Source organism: Triturus cristatus, chromosome 3_2, assembly GCF_964204655.1.
Source record: "Triturus cristatus chromosome 3_2, aTriCri1.1, whole genome shotgun sequence".
NCBI classification, from domain to species: Eukaryota; Metazoa; Chordata; class Amphibia; order Caudata; family Salamandridae; genus Triturus; species Triturus cristatus.
Window position 1 is genome coordinate 1,106,517,870 of NC_140584.1, and position 10,156 is coordinate 1,106,528,025.

Below are 10,156 nucleotides of genomic sequence, written 5' to 3' on the forward strand. Positions count from 1 at the left end.
AGTGTCTCCAAAAAAAAACGCCCCAACCAAAGGTCGAAGGAGGACAGAGAAGGCACGGAACCAGACCGCACGGAGCCAAAAGCAACAGCAAACAGGCCCCAGAGAGAAAGCAGCAAGCCGGTCCAACATACCAAGACCGCCCAATGGACAGCCAGAAGCGAGAGGGGAGCAAAAGCCCAGACTGGAAGAAACAGAGGGCATCCCCACCACAGCGACCCAACAAAAAGGCCATGGCAGAAAGAGATACGCAGTCCACTAACACAGCAACGCCGCAAGGGCGACCCACACAAAAAGACCCCCAGGAAAGGATCGCAACACCAACGAGAGAACCTAGGCAGGCTCAAGGCAAAAAAGACCCAGGAAGGCGCCGGTAACGACACTGAAGAGACCCGGCCATCAAGGGAACCCAACCGACCAACCGCGGAAAGCGGAAAGCCGATAGGGCCGCCCACGTAGGCCGTAGAGTGGAAGGGACCAGGCCCAAGGCCAAGCCACCAGAAAGGAAGCGAGCGGCCACCAGAGGACCCCAAGCAGAAGAAAACCCACAGAGCCCGGAAGGAAGGGAAAAGGCAATGCGGCGGCCCAAGACCGCCCCGCACAGGGACCAAGCAACCCGACCCAGGAACGTCCCACAAGAAGGAAGCGAGCCGCCAATGCGAGCACCCAGGAGGGCACACAGCCCGCCAGCAAACAACCGGGCCCTGCCCTGTTGAACAAAGAAGAACCAACAGGAACAGGAGCACACAGGGAGAAAAAAGTCACAGGCAGAACGACCCACACAAAAAGAAGGGTAGGGCGACACAAACCCAAGCCAAGACAAAACTCCCAGGGAGCCACCGAGCCAACAGGACCCGGAACCCCAAAGCCAGGGACAAAAAATGATGAAGACAAATCCACACCGGAAGCACAGGGCCCCGTTAGGGAGAATAAAACCGGGAGTCCTAGCACTCCCGGGCACCCAACAACATCTCTGGGAACAAAAAACAGCCAGGGAAAGCCAGAAAGCAGAGGCAGGACACAAAACCTACGCCCACAGAGGCAAAACATGGACCAAGAAGGAACAATGCCCCAGACAACCACCGCAGCAGCAGACGACAATGGAAACGCACCCAGGCGAGCACCACCAACAGGACAAAAACCCCGGCCAGGCCAAACAAGCCCAGAACCCCTGGAAGAAAAAAGACCCCAGGAAAGCGCAAAGCCGGGAGCCCAGACGAGAAGGCCGAAGAGCCAACACCGGGGACCCAAAATGAAGCAAACAGCATCAGACGCCCCCAGGAGAACTCCCATCCAGGCACCAAAGAGGGCCGACCCACAGTAACAGTAAGAGAGCAGAGGACAACAGGAGCCAGCAGGGTGGCACAGCCGGAGCCAGAAGAAAAGTGACCCAGGCAAGGACAGCATCATCGTGCCAAAATGCCAACGGGGGCGAACCTCGCAAACACCCCTGAGCATGAAGCAGGGGAGAAACCGCCCAGGAGAGCAACAAGAAGCCCCCACAGGGCCGGGGCAAATCCCAGAGAAGCCAAGGAACGGGCGACAGAAAATCGACCAACCGAAACACAGGTCCAAGAAAGAAATGTCCGAAGACACACAAGACAAGGACCCCACCGGAGAGGAAGCCCAAAGCACCAGGATGAACCAGGGTGCCAAACAACAAGGCGCAAACCAGCTCAGACCCGGCCAACCACCCAGAGCAGAGAAGGAGAGGATGCAAAGGCCGCCAACACCACCGCCATCACAGGCGAAGACAGAACGGAACCGGAAGCAAGGCAGGCTCAAAAGGGCCAGAGACCAGCAGGACAGGGAGGACTACCACTGGACAAACCGGGCAAGCACCGCCCGCCCACCAGGACCAAAAACACTCAAAACACACCCGAGGATGGCCCCACCAAAAGCAGACAACCCCAACATGAACAGTCGGGGGGGACACACAAAAAGAGCCCACAAAATGCACACCCCTGCAGAGGCGTGTGCCAAACCTCCGGCCCGACCAAGTCGACGCTCCCCAGAAGCCCATAGCACAATGGATCCGAGAAGGGCAGCACAACAACCAGCGATGAATGGAGTGGCCCGGCAGCGGGCACGGTCCATGGAACCGAGAGAAGTCCACCTGGACAGCTGCCCGGAGCCGAGGAGAAGAACGACCCGGACAGGAGGCGGCGCAGCTGCCGGACGAGCCAGGGAGCAATAAACGACGGGGAAGCCACGGACGGGGCCCCCGACAGGAAGAAAAAGGTCAAGCCCTCCAGGAGCAGGAGGAGCGGCAAGAGCCGGCATGGAGACCACTGAAAACAGCCCAGCAAAGAGCGGACAGGTGCCAGACGCCCGTCCTCTGACGCAGAATCCAACAGCATGGCGAAGGAGGACGCCCAACCAGGAACCCACAGACACCGCCACACAATGGCGAGCAGGAGCCCACAGGATGGAAGGACGGCAGGCCCAAAGCAAGGAAAGAAGAAAAAGCCAGGGACAACACAGGAAACATGAATCCAAGGCCCAGGGACAAACTACGTACGAACCAAGATGGCAAAACAGACACATCATGGGGCAAAAATGAAAACCGCGTCAGGAAAACAAACCATCGCCCTGCCTGAGCTTGAGCCACCAGGGACACAAGAGTAGCCAGAGAGTAAGAGCTCCCAGGTCGGAACAAAACCCCAAGGGACCCCACACGGAAAACCAGGAAGGGACAAAGCCGCCAGGACAACGAGTGAATGCGCCAGCCAGACGGTCAACCTGCAACATCCCAATGCGCCCCCACAAGCGAGACCACCGAAACGGCGGAAGGGACACCGAAAACCAAACCGGAACGGCAAAGAGCAAGGCAGAAACCGAACCCCTATTAGGACCCGAGGGAGTCGGAGCCACCAGACACAAGACGAACCCATGAGCCACAGCACCGTAGACCGTCCAAACACAGCGCATCGCAGCAGGATCGCCAACCCCAGGACACCCTACTGAAGAAAATACCATTGCCTACACTGTAGACGTGAGCAAACAGTGACATTGCAAGACCAGGGATGGAACACCAAATCCCCAGAGTAAGAGTCAAAGACTTTAACCATTGGGGCAGAGAGACTCTCCGCGAAGGAAGAGACAAAAACGTGACAACAGAGCATACACAGAGACCCATAGGTGAAAAACACGGATCACAGGCACGTACGCACAAGGAAAACCCGCCAGTTAGGGCCATTACCAACCGAAGAAAGAGTAAAGCAGACCTCTAGAGAAACGGTTACACGACAAACCATTCAGCTGCTCCACGGGAGGAAAGAATGGAGCGCGAACGCGCGGCACACAGACAAGGAGGACGTAAACACATACCAACCTCACTGAAGGTAAAACCAATGCCCACACTACACACGGAGCAAACAGTGACAGTGAAAGCCCAGTGCCAAACCTCACAGTAAGAGCCTAAGACCCAACCAGCAGGCCAGAGCGACTCGATAGCATGAGGCACGCAAGCACCGGCACACAACCAGGAGGAGCGGCCGCCACACAAACGTACCGCCGGCAAAGACAAGCTGACAAGGAGCCCCGATCCGGGCGAAACTCACCAGACGCCCGCCGGCAGGGGGAATGAGCCAGCACGGCACCACCCGGACCAGGGGAGCCGAGGCCAAAGCAGCAGTGTGCGACCTACGGCCTCCTGGAGCTGCGCGTGGATCCCGGCAGCACACGCGGATATCCGCCCGGGAGCCGGAAGTAACAAAGGAAAACAAATGGCTACGGCCGGGATACCGCCAGGGGAGCCGAGTTCCAGCCTTACTGAAGGCGGTAGGGTGGCCCGCGGGCCTCACAGATATACGCCCCAAACCCCGGCCGCGCACAGCAGCAAGCATTACGCAGCATGCAGCCTCGACAAAGCGCTAGAAACAACAAGCGCCAACACCGGGGCGCTCAAATGACAATGCGAAGGACAAAACGAGACGTCCAGCGCAGCCCGGCAACCCACATACGTGGGAAGCCCATCGGGAGAAGTGCGCCACAGAGACAAAACAACACCGGGGACCCTCCACGACCACAGCCCACCAGAGCCCCCACACCCGGCTCTCAGGACGTAACAAAGGCGGGGGCGGGGACGGATGATGAGGCCAGCGACACCCCGGAGCCATCAGGCCCGGGGAGACCCAGCAAGGAGAGCCCGCTAGAGCAGGGCTGGACAAACACCCAGAGCCCCCAACCTGAAACCTGCCAGAGCAGAGCAGGCTAAACCAAGGGGGCATGGGAAGGTTACAAGGTGGGGGAAAACACCCAGAGCAGGAGCCCGCTAGAGCAGGGCCTCGTCCCCCGAGCCGTAAGACCTGCTAGAGCAGGCCCTGGCCCCAACTTACCTGTTGAAATGCTCAGGAGAAACTGCAGCGCAGAACGAAAAAAACAGGCTGATGGGTTGGGCCGGCCCGCCTCTTATAGAGGTCATGGGTATACTGGGTCGGCCATATTGGGAAGGGATGGGAGGCTGACTTTTTTGCTTTGGAGGGTTCTGGTGTGGAGCTGAAGCTCACTTTGTTAATCATCTGGTGAGACTAACGAGGAGGTAATGGCATGCTGTAGGCTTCAATAAAGGTTGTTTACAACAAAATGCCATATAATGTAATCAAAGTGTGATATAACTTCCTATGATAAGGGCAGGGTCAGATGGATGTTTACGTCACTTCCGGGATTTCTTTCTTTGACATGACGTTCATGAACATGAGAGCGGTGTCTAACGAGCTAATTAAGACAACGCCCCTTAGACCTCCGAAGGGTGGGGTAACTGGTACTCCACGCTGTGGAATCCGCATTGAAAGGGTCTTCCGTTTGATGAACTCAGCAGGTGCAGTTTTCCCTGGGCGAGTTAAGAAGAATAAACCGGTTGACATTCAGCAGGGGAAGAAACCAGTGCATGCAGATATTGGCATGGAAAGTACCAACCTCAAGTGCATAGACACGGTCGGGAAGAGTGCTTTTAGAGGGGGTTGGTGAGTCTCAAGGCTCAGCAGCATCCTGCCTCCTTCATACTTGTACTTAGCAAGCAGGGAGTGCGAGCAGGGTCTCTGAACGGCCAGGGTGGGCGGAGCCGGCTGGGTGGGGACTGAGCCCTGCTACCTGATGAGATGCGTCATCAGTCACGATAGGGTGCTCGGGCAGGGCACATGGCTGCTTCTGCAGCAGGCCTGGCCCTTACACTGCTGTCTGCCACGTGCTACACCACAGTGCGCACTCGTTCCAACAGGCCTGGCCCTTGCACTGCTGTCTGCCACGTGCTACACCACAGTGTGCACTCGTTCCAACAAGCCTGGCCCTTGCACTTCTGTCTGCCACGTGCTAAACCACAGTGCGCACTCGTTCCAACAGACCTGTCCCTTGCACTACTGTCTGCCACGTGCTACACCACAGTGCGCACTCGTTCCAACAAGCATGGCACTTGCACTTCTGTCTGCCACGTACTAAACCACAGTGCACACTCATTCCAACAGGCCTGTCCCTTGCACTACTGTCTGCCACGTGCTACACCACAGTGCGCACTCGTTCCAACAAGTCTGGCCCTTGCACTTCTGTCTGCCACATGCTAAACCACAGTGCGCACTCGTTCCAACAGGCCTGTCCCTTGCACTACTGTCTGCCACGTGCTACACCACAGTGCGCACTCGTTCCAACAGGCCTGTCCCTTGCACTACTGTCTGCCACGTGCTACACCACAGTGCGCACTCGTTCCAACAGGCCTGGCCCTTGCACTACTGTCTGCCACGTGCTACACCACTCGTTCCAACAGGCCTGGCCCTTGCACTACTGTCTGCCACGTACTACACCACAGTGCACACTCGTTCCAACAGGCCTGGCTTTTGCACTACTGTCTGCCACGTGCTACACCACAGTGCGCACTCGTTCCAACAGGCCTGGCTTTTGCACTACTGTCTGCCACGTGCTACACCACAGTGCGCACTCGTTCCAACAGGCCTGTCCCTTGCACTACTGTCTGCCACGTGCTACACCACAGTGCACACCCGTTCCCTGCACACTGAACTAGCGTGTTCTCTATCCACAGGGGTAAGCCTAGGATTTTTTGAGTTGTGATGGATTCTGACAAGACTTGGAATATATTTTAGAGGCCAAACTTACACCCACCTCTACTTCTGTTGGCTCCTCGGAGCACAGACTTTCTTCCACAATGTTAAACAAGGCACATTCATTCCTCCTTGAACTAAACATTACACATTTTCTAATCCAAGGTCTAAGGAGTACACATTCCTTTCCATTACTGTGTAAACAGTGGATGCCATTTCTTATTGCAGACTTAAATATTGCTCGACCATTTTCATTAAAGAATGCAACAGTGCACGTCCCTTCCCATTAGTGACAGGATCAAACCAGGTGCATGTTTTATTGATGACTGAAACGGTGCACATTCCTTTCTGTTACTGAAAGGAGCACGCCAGGTTAATTCTCATTCATGAATGAAGCACTGCATGTTCTTTTCCATTAGTGGCAGGATCGCCTGAAGTTCTTTGCCATTCACGAATGAAAGTGCACATGTTCTTTTCTGAGAGTTAAAGGGTCAGGCTAGGTTCCTTTTCATTCATGAATGAAACATTGCACGTTCCTTTCCATCACCGACCGCTCACACCAGGGTCTTTTTAATCGCTATGTGAAACAGTGCACCTTCATCTCTGTTACTAAATAAAGCACTGGCGATCGCAATCGGTTTCCGTTACCGAAACAGCGCACACCTCTTCCGGTTCCAAAACAAAATAACCTACAACAATGTCTACGGCTGAATGAAACAGTTAATCTCCCTGGACGGCGCCTACAAAGAGTACTCGGCCTTTCATAATCAGAAAATCAACAGAATCATCGTATTGGCAGCTATTTTATGAATTAAAATGATCAATAAATATATATATATATATAACCTGACCAAATATGTCAACCTGTTTTCATATCACAAAGTCATAAACTGCGTTTTCTATTAAATTATGCAGCGCCCTCCTGTTTGCAAATGATGCTGCCTTCTATACAAAGAGAGTCCACACTGCTGCACCACGGGGAATTTTTAGTTTTCTACGTATTTGGCCAGTGTTTGTATTAGGTGTCGGTTGAATATTTGTTGGCTATTAATAATTCATTCGAGGTGCCTTTTTAGATCTGACAGACCCAGCTGTGGCTGTTTCTTAGAACTGACGTCAGGGATGGCCACCTCAGCCATTGGTGGTTGCATCATTCATCACCTCGATCAATCATTGGCTCGTTGTGTTTGGTGTTCTGGTGATGGAGCCAATGCGCTGAGGCATACGTTAATTTAATTGAGCCATCCTTCCACACAAGGAGGGGTGACCGCTTTCTTTGCTTTTGGCGGATTTTTTTTGCTTTATGCTGAGTTTTTATGATTGTGGATTTTGGAAAATATTTTGATGAATGTACAGTGATTTTGCTTGACCAGATACATTGACAAAATGTGTTATTAAAATCTGTGAACTCTTAAGCAAGGCTTAGGAGAATTTAAGATGAGGAGACCGCTCAGGAGTCAAACAGTGAAAATTGGGAAATTGACAATGGGAAGATTTTCAACGCGTGCCTGCATCTGGAAAGCCAGGAGGCCTGGACCGCATCAGTCACAGGAGAGATTTAACTAAAAATTGCCCTTTAGGTCTGCAGCAGTCAGTCAGGTGTGACGCCCACCTCTACAGTAGTAGTAGATAATAGATTTAGAGCACAGCGACAGTCACACACAAGCATTGGCATAGCCAATAGGTCTCGCCTTTGGGACCTTATTCGTGCTTAGCCATGCAACAGTTAATGTTGTTGCACCAAGGATATTGAGCTGTATAACTGAAGTGCATCCTAGCAAGTACTGTTCTGAAAGCATGGGTTACACACAGAACTCCTGCTGTTGCAATAAGTTATTTTGGTTTGACTTTACCATCTTTAGCCATATTTTTTTAGGTAGCTGTTTTTATCCATATTTGTGAAAAACTTCCCAGCAGCAACTAGTACATTTTCCACATTTACATAACCCTTGGATGCTTGGCGGCGTAATAAGCAGCCATAAACTGCAACAAAACCTGCAGATGAAAAATATCACCATTCTAGTGTACCACATGCACATCTGCTACCATATAAGCTTCATTGGGAAGCACTGTACTTTTTGTTTTTTTGTTAAACTCCCCTGCATGTCACCCTCTACCGACATTAGTCTGGCAGTCATGATAAATTATCTGATTGAAGAACACACGTATGTATGTAAGGAACATGCATGCCATTGTGCTAGGCTATAGCCCTTTCTATACTGGACTCGCCATCCATTCCATGATGATGTGACCCGAAATGTATATAGTTCTATAAACAGTGAAAAGAAAAAGAAAACTACTTCAGTAACATTCACTTCGGGAGAAACAATGTCCAATGAAATAGTAACGAAATGCGTTTTCGTTTCGCAACACTTGCATCCACTTAAACGATACAAATAGATAATCTTAATATTTTGAAAAATCTTCCATACAAAAGCGGCTTCTTTGTGTCGGAGCAAACATATCTCTTTGATTCTTATTGGCACGATTACCTGTAAGAGGTCTGGGTTGTCTAACTCAGTAAAAATTCGGTGGGACCTCTGCGGTTAACCACTTGTTTCCAGTGTGGGGAGGTAGAACCGAACCACAAGCAAGTCACCTTACCAACGACCCTCAAAGTCGACCCAGAAGGTCTAGCACATGTTCACTCCACTAACCAAACACAGACACTAAAGGACACCCAAGAGTTGGCGAGCCTGAACGCTCCGCTTCCTTTATATTAAGTCATGGATATGCATGCTTGATTTTATTTCTCAGTCTATCTAGCGACTCCTACAAAGGCACTATGCCTAAAAACATGATTTTAACTAGGTGAAAGTCTAATTAAATCCTCACAAGGCTGCAAAATGTCACTAGGCACACCCATCAGGAGCAGTCAACAATCATGATGTCTGTCGATGCCCAGCCAGATTCAATTAAAATCAGCCCTAGAAATGTTCTGCTGCTAAATGCCAGGCCGAGAATGTTTCATGTACAGATCTGTGGACTGGAAACCGAGAGCTACTTTTTCCAACCTGGGAGTTCAGAGTGTTCGGTTCACTGAGTGGGTGCAAAGCTGGCCATAAAGCACTATTCGAAAGCACCTTGTTTTTGATATCTCTTGGCACCTGTAGTTAATTTAAGTATTATGCTGAGTATCTCCAGTCGTCCCACAGACCAGCTCTCTATTGGCACAGTTGCAATTGGATAAAATCTGTATGCGGAGTGCCTACAGAATGCAAAAAATGGCTGAGTTATCTTGCCACCCTGTCACCTTGTCACCCAGCCGTGAAGTGCCTCCCGGTGCCAGGAAAGTTCGGCCCACTCCTGCAGCAGCTTGCACATTCCCTGTTCATCATTTCAAGTTTCTCTGGTCGTCGCTGCTCCACATCGGGGGAGGAGGAAAGGGCTGAGAGGGCGGAGCCTGCCCTGCACCAAGGAGAGCCCTTCCGTGGGAAAAGAACAAGCAACGGGGGTGCGCGTGGCCGCCCATGCACGCACTGAACAGATCCGGCCTTCGCGGAGTGCGCACCCGCACTTATACAGGGACACCGGCATCCTTCCCCTGGAGGTAGTGCACGGGACCTCACTGACGCTCTTAAAGGGCACTGGTAGAGTGCTCGAGGAATCCCATTAGTGCTGGCTACTCGGAGCCTCGAGAGATAGCACTGACTGCCTTAGCTTATACACCAAGCACGCGCGCGCATGCCTAAAAAAGTGTCGGCAAAAGTGAAAGCATTTCCCTGCGGGAGCAAGCCATGGGCACCATGTGTTTGCAAGTTAATTACAAACATATGGTGTCAAGCTCGCTTCCGCAAGGGAATAGCCAAACGTGCACACGATGCCATTGAAGGCAATGCAACGCGTGCCAATGTTTGGGACAAAACCGTAGCGATTGCTACAGGTCTTTTTCCTAAGTAGCGCATGCGCGCTGCGTAGGCGAGACCTAAAAAAGAGTACAGTCCAAAGGATTCACATGACAGAAGTAACTCTATATAGCCGCGTAGGCTGGGGCAGAGTCACTGGCATGCGATGTGCACCTCTAAACCATGTGCACATCTGATAGTTCCAAAGAATTGCCAGTCACATCCCAGGTTCACCTTTGAAAAGCCAGATTGTCTGAGGTA